This window comes from Henckelia pumila, chromosome 4 (genome assembly GCF_033568475.1).
Source record: "Henckelia pumila isolate YLH828 chromosome 4, ASM3356847v2, whole genome shotgun sequence".
Classification (NCBI taxonomy): Eukaryota; Viridiplantae; Streptophyta; class Magnoliopsida; order Lamiales; family Gesneriaceae; genus Henckelia; species Henckelia pumila.
Genome location: NC_133123.1, coordinates 55,207,471 through 55,215,915, shown reverse-complemented (window position 1 = coordinate 55,215,915; position 8,445 = coordinate 55,207,471). Strand labels below are relative to the sequence as shown.

The window sequence follows — 8,445 nt, the reverse complement described above, 5'->3', positions numbered from 1 at the left end:
GACCCAAACACGGAGGGGTCTGTGTGTGTGCTTCAGTTAAATGCACGGACCCGTGCACGGGGTCCGGGCATGCTCTTTTAAAAAAAAATTTCTTCTTCTTCTATCGCTTTTAATCTTGGATCTTGTATGATTAATTACTGTAAAAATCAGAGATTATGTGTTTAGAACCGGGGTCTCATATTAAGTGGTATCAGAGAGATAAGTTCTTGGACTTCTAGAAGTCAGCGGGGTAGTTCGAGTCCGCACGTATTGGCTCCTCGCATGTGGTTGAATTATCTTTTGTTTATTTAATTACATGCTAGCATGCCTTATTAATTGAGAATTATTTGAATTACATGATTATGTGATTTAAGTATTAAAGCATGATATATATTAGAATTGCGGATTTAATTATTCCTGATATGGAATGAGATTTTTGAATAGAGATTAAGGACACGAGATTGTTGAATTGAGATAATTGTGTCCTAATCATCTTGAATTGAGATATGTTTCCTCGATGAATTTTTGATCAGGAAACATTCAGTAGCAACCCCGATTGAACAGCTTTGTTCTGCGACTGAAAGAATGGATGTCACTCAGACTCCGATGGAAGCACTCTTGTTGAGGTTTCAATCATTCAACCCACCAAATCTGGAGAGTTATGAGAATGTTGTGGAGTGCGAGAATTGGATAGAAGAAATCGATCAGTTGTTTGATTCTCTTGACTACACTGATGAGCATCGAATTCGGTTAGTAGTGTACCAACTTCAGGGGATGGCCAAAGGTTGGTGGATTTCAAGGAAGAAAGCCTTGGAGATTCAAGGTATGATTGTTTCTTGGAGTTTATTTAAAGAAGAATTTCTTCGGCAGATTCCGTTCCAAAAACCGACTGGTTATAGAGGAAGTAATACGAGGAATCAATTGAAACCAAGAGGGAAACAATTCAAGAAGTCTGGGAGCAGTTCTTCTAGCTCCAGCGGATCCCAACAGTTTGGTTCAGGACAGAGTTCTGGATCTTCAGGTTTATCTTGCAGCAATTGTGGAGGTCGATACCTCAGCGAGCACTGCCTTGGAATTTATGGTAGTTTCAATATCTGCCATCAGACCAGACACTACGCGAGGAGATGTCCTCAGCGGGATACCGTTGGATCTCGGTCAGGGCGTTATTTTTGACCGATGGTTCAATAGGGACGACAAACTACTGTGGTTCATTCCTTTTAGCCACCGCAGCAGAATAAACTAGGAGGTTATCCGAATATGAATCAATATCCGATGCAACAGACATTAGTATTTGCTCTTAATGAGGATACGCAGATACTTAGGTTATCGGATTATGAGTTATTATCCGTTGAGCTGTTTAACCAAGTACAGGAAAATCGAGGAATGTTTTTCAGGAAATTGTAAGATTTATATCTGAATCGTTAGACAAGTGGAAATCCTCCGGTAAGAATTCTTGATATGTAGATTCTTTTGATATTGTTATGTAGATTGACCGTTTATTCCGAAATGCGCAGAAGAATTCTTATTGTTTGGAAATGATGTCCTGAAATTTTAACCCGTTCTGGTTGATACACCAGTGGTTATAGAAATTGCAGATGATGAAATAGCAGGATGAGCTTCCAGTTTTGTTTCTGATTCGTCAGTTTGACTTCAACTGGAATTGAAAGCAGAATATCATCTTCCTAAGACCGGACTCAAAAAGAGGAGCCGAATCTTTCAGAGATACTTAGATGGATTCGTGACTATTCTTGTCGATGAAATTCTTATCCATTCGAGGAGTCGTACTAATATTTCAGATATTTTGAGAGTTTTTGCTAAATTTCATGCCGAGCAGTGATGTTCTATTCTATCGACGTCGGAATTTTGATTGGATTGAGTTGTTCTTCTCAATCATATTATTTAGAGGTGGAGTTTTCTGTTAATCACCTCAAGACCGGAACCGATGTGAATTGATCGGGATCAACGTCCTTATATGAGTTTTGAAGATGTATGAGTTCTGTCCCTGAATCTTTGAGGAATTCTTATCGTTTGTGAAGCCGATTACTCAGCAGAATATGTTCTTCTGTCTGGACTTAATCTTATGAGACCAGTTCTTATTGATTGGAAGAAGAGATTGATCAACGCTTCAGAATTCTTTATTCTTCTTTATTGACTACCTTACGGTGCTTTGCACCTCTTCTTATTGAGATATGAGGCCTATTCTTGTTCAGAAGAATCTCTTATAGCATGAGCATTGAGGTAGCTGAAGACGCTCGAGACTCAATGTCTGATTCTGCAATTTGAGCTCGTAGCGATCTTATTGATTAGAAGATCTAGTATCTATTTTCTTATGAGGATATTTCCGTAATCTTCCTGATCTTTGAAGCTGTAGTACTGGTTTTGCCGTACAGACTAAGTATGAGAAAGAGAAGATGATTAGAGGAACTGATGAATTTCTTCTTGGAAATTCATTCTATCCGTAGAGATTGTATTTAGCAGCTGACGCTCTGAGCCAAGATATCTGTTCTTACTTTATCTACTATCGGGTGTATCCTTGATTGATGAATACAACACTTCTGGTTTAGAATTGGAACCAGATAGGAGTTCTATCAGCCCTTTGGCTTTCAAGCCGAATCAGAATTGTTTGAGTAGATCAAGATCGTTTATAGATTTTATTCAACTTTTCATAGTTTGATTAAGAAAATTCAGAACTAAACCAGCCTGAGATTCAGGTTGGTTTTGATGCTCTATTTTGAGATTGAGCATATTTTTGTGCCAGATGTCTCTGATTCAGAGACAACATATCTAGAGTTTTGCGCATTGTAGTGTTTCGGTATTCTTTCTGATGATCGAAATATTACGATGATCATAGTCAGTTCTGTTAGAAGCAGTTAATGAATGATGTTGAGGTATGAATTTCGATACTGTGAATTGTCTACAGTTGAAAGAAGAGAAACTGCGACCCTTTGGTCTGTAGTACATTTTATGTTGTTCAAAATGAGTTAAAGATCGTGTTTCGATGGATTCGTAATGAACTACTGAACAGTCTGAGTTTGAGATACTATCTGTTATGATTGACCGATTGATGAATCTGCTATTGTATTCCCTACATAATGATTCTCAGTCATGATCAGATGTTAGATATTCTGTCAGAACTTTTGTTGTAGTGACCCTTACCGAGATCACCTACTAAACAGAACTTAGGCATGCAATTAACTTAATCAAACAGTAAACTAGAATTAAGCTGCGGAAACAATAAACAGAATACAATCCCAAGGAAAGAAATCTGCAAATACCCAAATAGTTATACAACCAAATCGAATACTGTATCAACCCAATACAATAAGATAAAACCCTAGGCGAAGCTCCAGTTGGCCAACCACTTCCTAGCCCCTCTTGGATCCTCCTGCCTCATCCAATCGCAAACCTGCCCATGGAATAGGATGTCCAGAAATACAGAGTACGAGACGTGAGCATAAAACGCTCAGTACGAGAGTATGAGTATATATGAATGCAAGTGTACCGCCTACTGACTAGAGGTCAAGAATCAGATAACAAAGATAGACCGGACCCTGGTATGTAGCACGCTGTGCCGTCGCTTCAGGAGGTGACTCACATACCGAAATACCAGTGGATACGCCGGACCCAAATCGATGGAAGTCCATCCACTAACAGGATAGGGTAGAACCCTACTAACAGACATCTCAAAAGAGATAGCTCAAAATGCAAATGTATGCAGCATAAAATCATGTCATATAAATCATGCAGTCACATAATACATGCATACTGAGTCAGGATATCTCGAACAGTATTTTCGTACCTCAAATACCAGGCAAACTCTACCAGCTCTAAGTCCACGTCTATAATCCGCACTACATAGCGAAATGATACTAATATCATTAACGTGCTCTAAAAGCCTTAACTAAGCTATTGCACACTCCTAAATATTTTTAGGAAGCAAAAGCTATACCTGCGTCCGTCGTTAGCCCGTTGCTGTCACTTGCCTCAATACTAGGCCACAGCTCCGCTACGACGCCTGGATCGCTACGCCACTTCCGAATTCCCAATGGGATGCCTAGAATGCCCTAGATCTAAGCTGGAAGACCAAGGAATTGAGAGAAGAGAGGTGATTGGTGGATCTAAAAGTGAATCTCGGCACCCCTATTTATAGATGGAGTTTGGTTCGTCCGAACCCCACTTCGGAGCCTCTGAACACTTCGGACCTTCCGAACTCAACTTTGGAGCATTCGAAGTCCCATCGACACGTCAGCCATGACGTCATCTTGCTGATGTAAGCAATGATATAATACTGGATTCCGATCGGAGCGTCCGAACCTGCCGTCGGAGCGTCCGAACACGTTCGGAGCCTCCGATCCTGGCTTCAGATCGTCCAATTCTGTTCGAAGCCTCCGATATTCCTTTCGGAGCGTCCGAACTCAAATTTAGTAAAAGCTATTAGTTCCTTAATCTCTTTAATTGGTTACGGGCTACAACATTCTCCCCCACTTAAGATATTTCGTCCTCGAAATTAAATCTTAAGTACTGAAAACGAAACAACATGCAGAAACATCTTTTATTCAAAAGCAAAATTTACAGAGTCCATAACTGAATACAATTCGAAATGAAATCAAAATAACTCAGGATGTTCTGTACGCATCCTGCTTTCGAGCTCCCAAGTGGCTTCTAGTTCTTTGGGTCCCCGTGCCCAATCTTTCAATAAGTCCGGATCTACTTCTTCCTCTGGTTCTGGAGGTGTTGTTCTCTTTGGGAAGAAGGACAAGTGCGACCATTGTGGGAAGAACCATCCGTCAGACAAGTGTCATAGAGCTTCTGGAGCTTGTTTCCGATGTGGAGAGGTTGGTCATATCCGGAGGGATTGTCCACTATCTGGGGGAGGTGGTTCTGGTTCAGGATCAGGTTCTCAGGCCACCGTTCAGCAGAGGTCGGAGGGACAGTCTGCTGGGAGTTCTCATTTGAGGCCGCGGGCTTCTGGACAGGTGTTTGCCTTGAGGCATGATCAGGATGTGGAGGATAATGAAAGGTCATTGCAGGTACATTTCTACTTTATGGTATACCTGCTATCGTACTTATTGACACTGGTGCATCTCATTCCTTCATTTCTGCATGTTTTGTTAAGAGGCATAAGTTACCATGCATTGCACTAGACGTAGTAGTTTTTGTTTTTACTCCGACGGGTCAATCTGCTTTGGCCAAGCGTCTAGTGATGGGTTGCCCTTTAGAGTTCGAAGGGAACATTCTGTTGGCAAATCTCATGGTCCTTGCGATGGACGATTTTGATTGTGTTCTGGGGATAGACATGCTAACTACCTATCGAGCTTCAGTGGACTGCTATCAGAGATTAGTACGCTTTCATCCGGATGGGAGTGATAGCTGGTTTTTCTATGGTGAGGGAGCGCGACCCCCGATGCCTTTGGTATTAGCTTTGAGAGCCTGTCGAGCACTAGAGTCTGGTGGGGAAGGCTACCTTATCTATGCATTTGATTTTTCCGCTGAGAGTATTGGGATAGAGAGTATTCCTGTTGTGGATGAATTCCCAGATGTATTTCCAGATGAGATTCCGGGTTTTCCTCCTGTTAGGGAAGTTGAGTTTGGCATAGAGTTGATGCCTGGTACTTTGCCTATTTCTCGAGCACCATATCGTCTGGCTCCGTCAGAGATGCGAGAATTGAAGAATCAGTTACAGGATCTGTTGGACAAGGGATACATTCGTCCTAGTGTATCTCCTTGGGTAGCTCCTGTTCTCTTTGTGAAGAAGAAGGATGGGTCTATGCGGTTGTGCTTTGACTAGCGGCAGCTGAATCGAGTTACTGTGAAGAACAAGTATCCGTTGCCTCGCATTGATGACTTGTTTGATCAGCTGCAGGGTACTTCGGTGTACTCCAAGATTGACTTGAGATCTGGGTATCATCAGTTGAGAGTCCGAGATCAGGACGTAGCCAAGACTGCATTCCGTACTCGCTATGGGCATTATGAGTTTCTAGTAATTCCATTTGGATTGACTAATGTGTCGGCTATATTCATGGATCTGATGAACCGTGTCTTCAGGGAGTATTTAGACAAGTTTGTCGTGGTCTTCATTGACGACATCTTGGTGTATTCGTATAATGCAGAAGAGCATGTTTCTCACTTGCGAGTGGTACTGCAGACTCTTCGGGATGAGCAGTTGTGCGCCAAACTGAGCAAGTGTGAGTTCTGGATGGATCGAGTGGTCTTTCTTTGCCATATCATATCCAAGGAGGGGATTTCAGTTGATCCAAGCAAGATTGAGGCTGTGCTTAATTGGTCGCGTCCAACGACGGTTGCTGAGATCCATAGTTTTTTGGGTCTAGCAGGATATTATCGACGCTTCATTCTGAACTTCTCTCAGCTAGCTCGACCGTTGACGCAGCTTACCCGCAAGGGTGTTGATTTCAAGTGGTCCTCAGAGTGTGAGGAGAATTTCTGTGAGCTTCGACGGCGGTTGACTTTTGCGCCGGTGTTGGCATTACCATCAGGATCTGGAGAGTATGTGGTATACACTGATGCTTCTCTTCAGGGGTTAGGTTGTGTCCTGACTCAGAATGGGCATGTGATTGCATACGCTTCTAGAAAGCTGAAGCTTCACGAGGACAACTATCCAGTCCATGATTTGGAATTGGCAGCCATTGTGTTCGCTTTGAAGATCTGGCATCATTATCTGTATGGCGAGAAATTTGAGATCTTCACCGACCACAAGAGTCTCAAGTATTTGTTCACTCAGGCGGAGTTGAACATGAGGTAGAGGCATTGTATGGACTTTCTTAAGGACTATGATTGCGAGATTAAGTACCATCCGGGAGCTGCTAATCTCACCGCTGATGCTTTGAGTCGCAAGGTGCGACTATCCGCACTGCAGACTTGTTCGATGTCTAGTGCGATCAGTGACTGTTGTACTTCGGGATATACCTTCAAGCATAAGAAAGGTATGCAGAGTATCCAGATGTTTGCGATATTATCTGAGCCAGCTTTGTATTCGCGGATTCGAGATGCTCAGATGTCTGACTCAAAGACCCAACGTTTAGCTCGCCTAGCTAACGAGGATAGCTCGTCTGGATTTCACTATCAGTCAGATGGTTTTCTGTGTTTGTCTGGTAGAATTGTGATTGCGCAGGATGAAGAGTTGCGAGAGGAGATTTTGTCTCAGGCACATCGCACCAAGTTGAGTATTCATCTGGGAAGCAACAAGATATACAAGGATCTACGTACTCGGTTTTGGTGGAAGGGGATGAAACGCAGCATGTATCAGTATGTTTCTAGATGTTTGGTGTGTCAACAAGTCAAGGCAGAACACCGACGACCTGGAGGTTTGCCTCATAGTCTGCCTATTCCTGAGTGGAAATGGGAGTTTATCACGATGAATTTTGTGACCCATTTGCCGATGTCCTCGAGGAATTGTGATGCCATCTAGGTTGTGGTGGACCGACTCACCAAGTCAACGCATTTCATTGCCTATAGTCGAGAGTACTCTTTGTATCGCATGGCACGGTTGTATGTTCAGGAGATCGTTCGACTTCATGGAGTGCCTGTGAGCATTGTCAGCGATCGAGACCCCAGGTTCACTTCTAGGTTCTGGGGGAGTGTTCAGCGTGCGATGGGTACTACTCTCAGTTTGAGTACTGCCTATCATCCGGAGACAGATGGTCAGTCAAAGCGCACTATCCGTACTTTGGAGGATATGCTTCGAGCGTGCGTTATGGATTTTGGTTCAGCCTGGCAGGATCATTTGTCATTGATCGAGTCGCGTACAACAACAGCTATCATACTAGCATTGGGATAGCACATTTTGAGGCATTGTACGGGCGATGTTGTCGTACTCCACTCTTCTGGGAAGAAGTGGGGGAGAGACAGGCTGAGGGACCGGAGTTTATCCAGCAGGCAGTAGATATTGTTGATCAGATCAAGAAACAGATTAAGACTGCACAGGATCTTCAGGCCAGCTATGCTAACACTAAGCGTAGGCCTTTGCAGTTTGATGTTGGGCAGAAAGTGTTTCTGAGGGTGTCACCTTTCCGCAGGATTATCAGATTTGGCCTTAAGGGCAAGTTGTCTCCCAGATTTATCGGTCCGTTTGAGATCCTGGAGAGCATTGGCGATTTGTCTTATCGTTTGGATTTGCCACCGTATCTGTCCAGTATTCACAACGCGTTCCACGTATCTCTGTTGCGACGATATGTGACAGATCCGTCTCATATTCTGCAGCGGTCTGAAGTTCAAATGGATAAGGACTTGACATATGTTGAAAGACCTATTCGTATCCTGGATCATAAGGATAAGGTTTTGCGGAACAAAGTCATTCCTTTGGTTTTAGTGCAGTGGCAGCGCCGAGGCACTGAGGAAGCTACTTGGGAACTTGAGGACAGGATGCGTACAGAACATCTTGAGTTATTTTGATTTCATTTTAGATTTGTATTCAGATGTAAATGTTTGATTTGAATAAGAATTTTTTGG

General features: G+C 42.9%; 1 pseudogene; it reads left to right on the top strand.

The window, feature by feature from the left end:
• Nucleotides 1-564: 564 nt before the first annotated feature.
• Nucleotides 565-8,445, top strand: part of LOC140861026 (uncharacterized) — a 75,148-nt pseudogene continuing 67,267 nt past the window's right edge.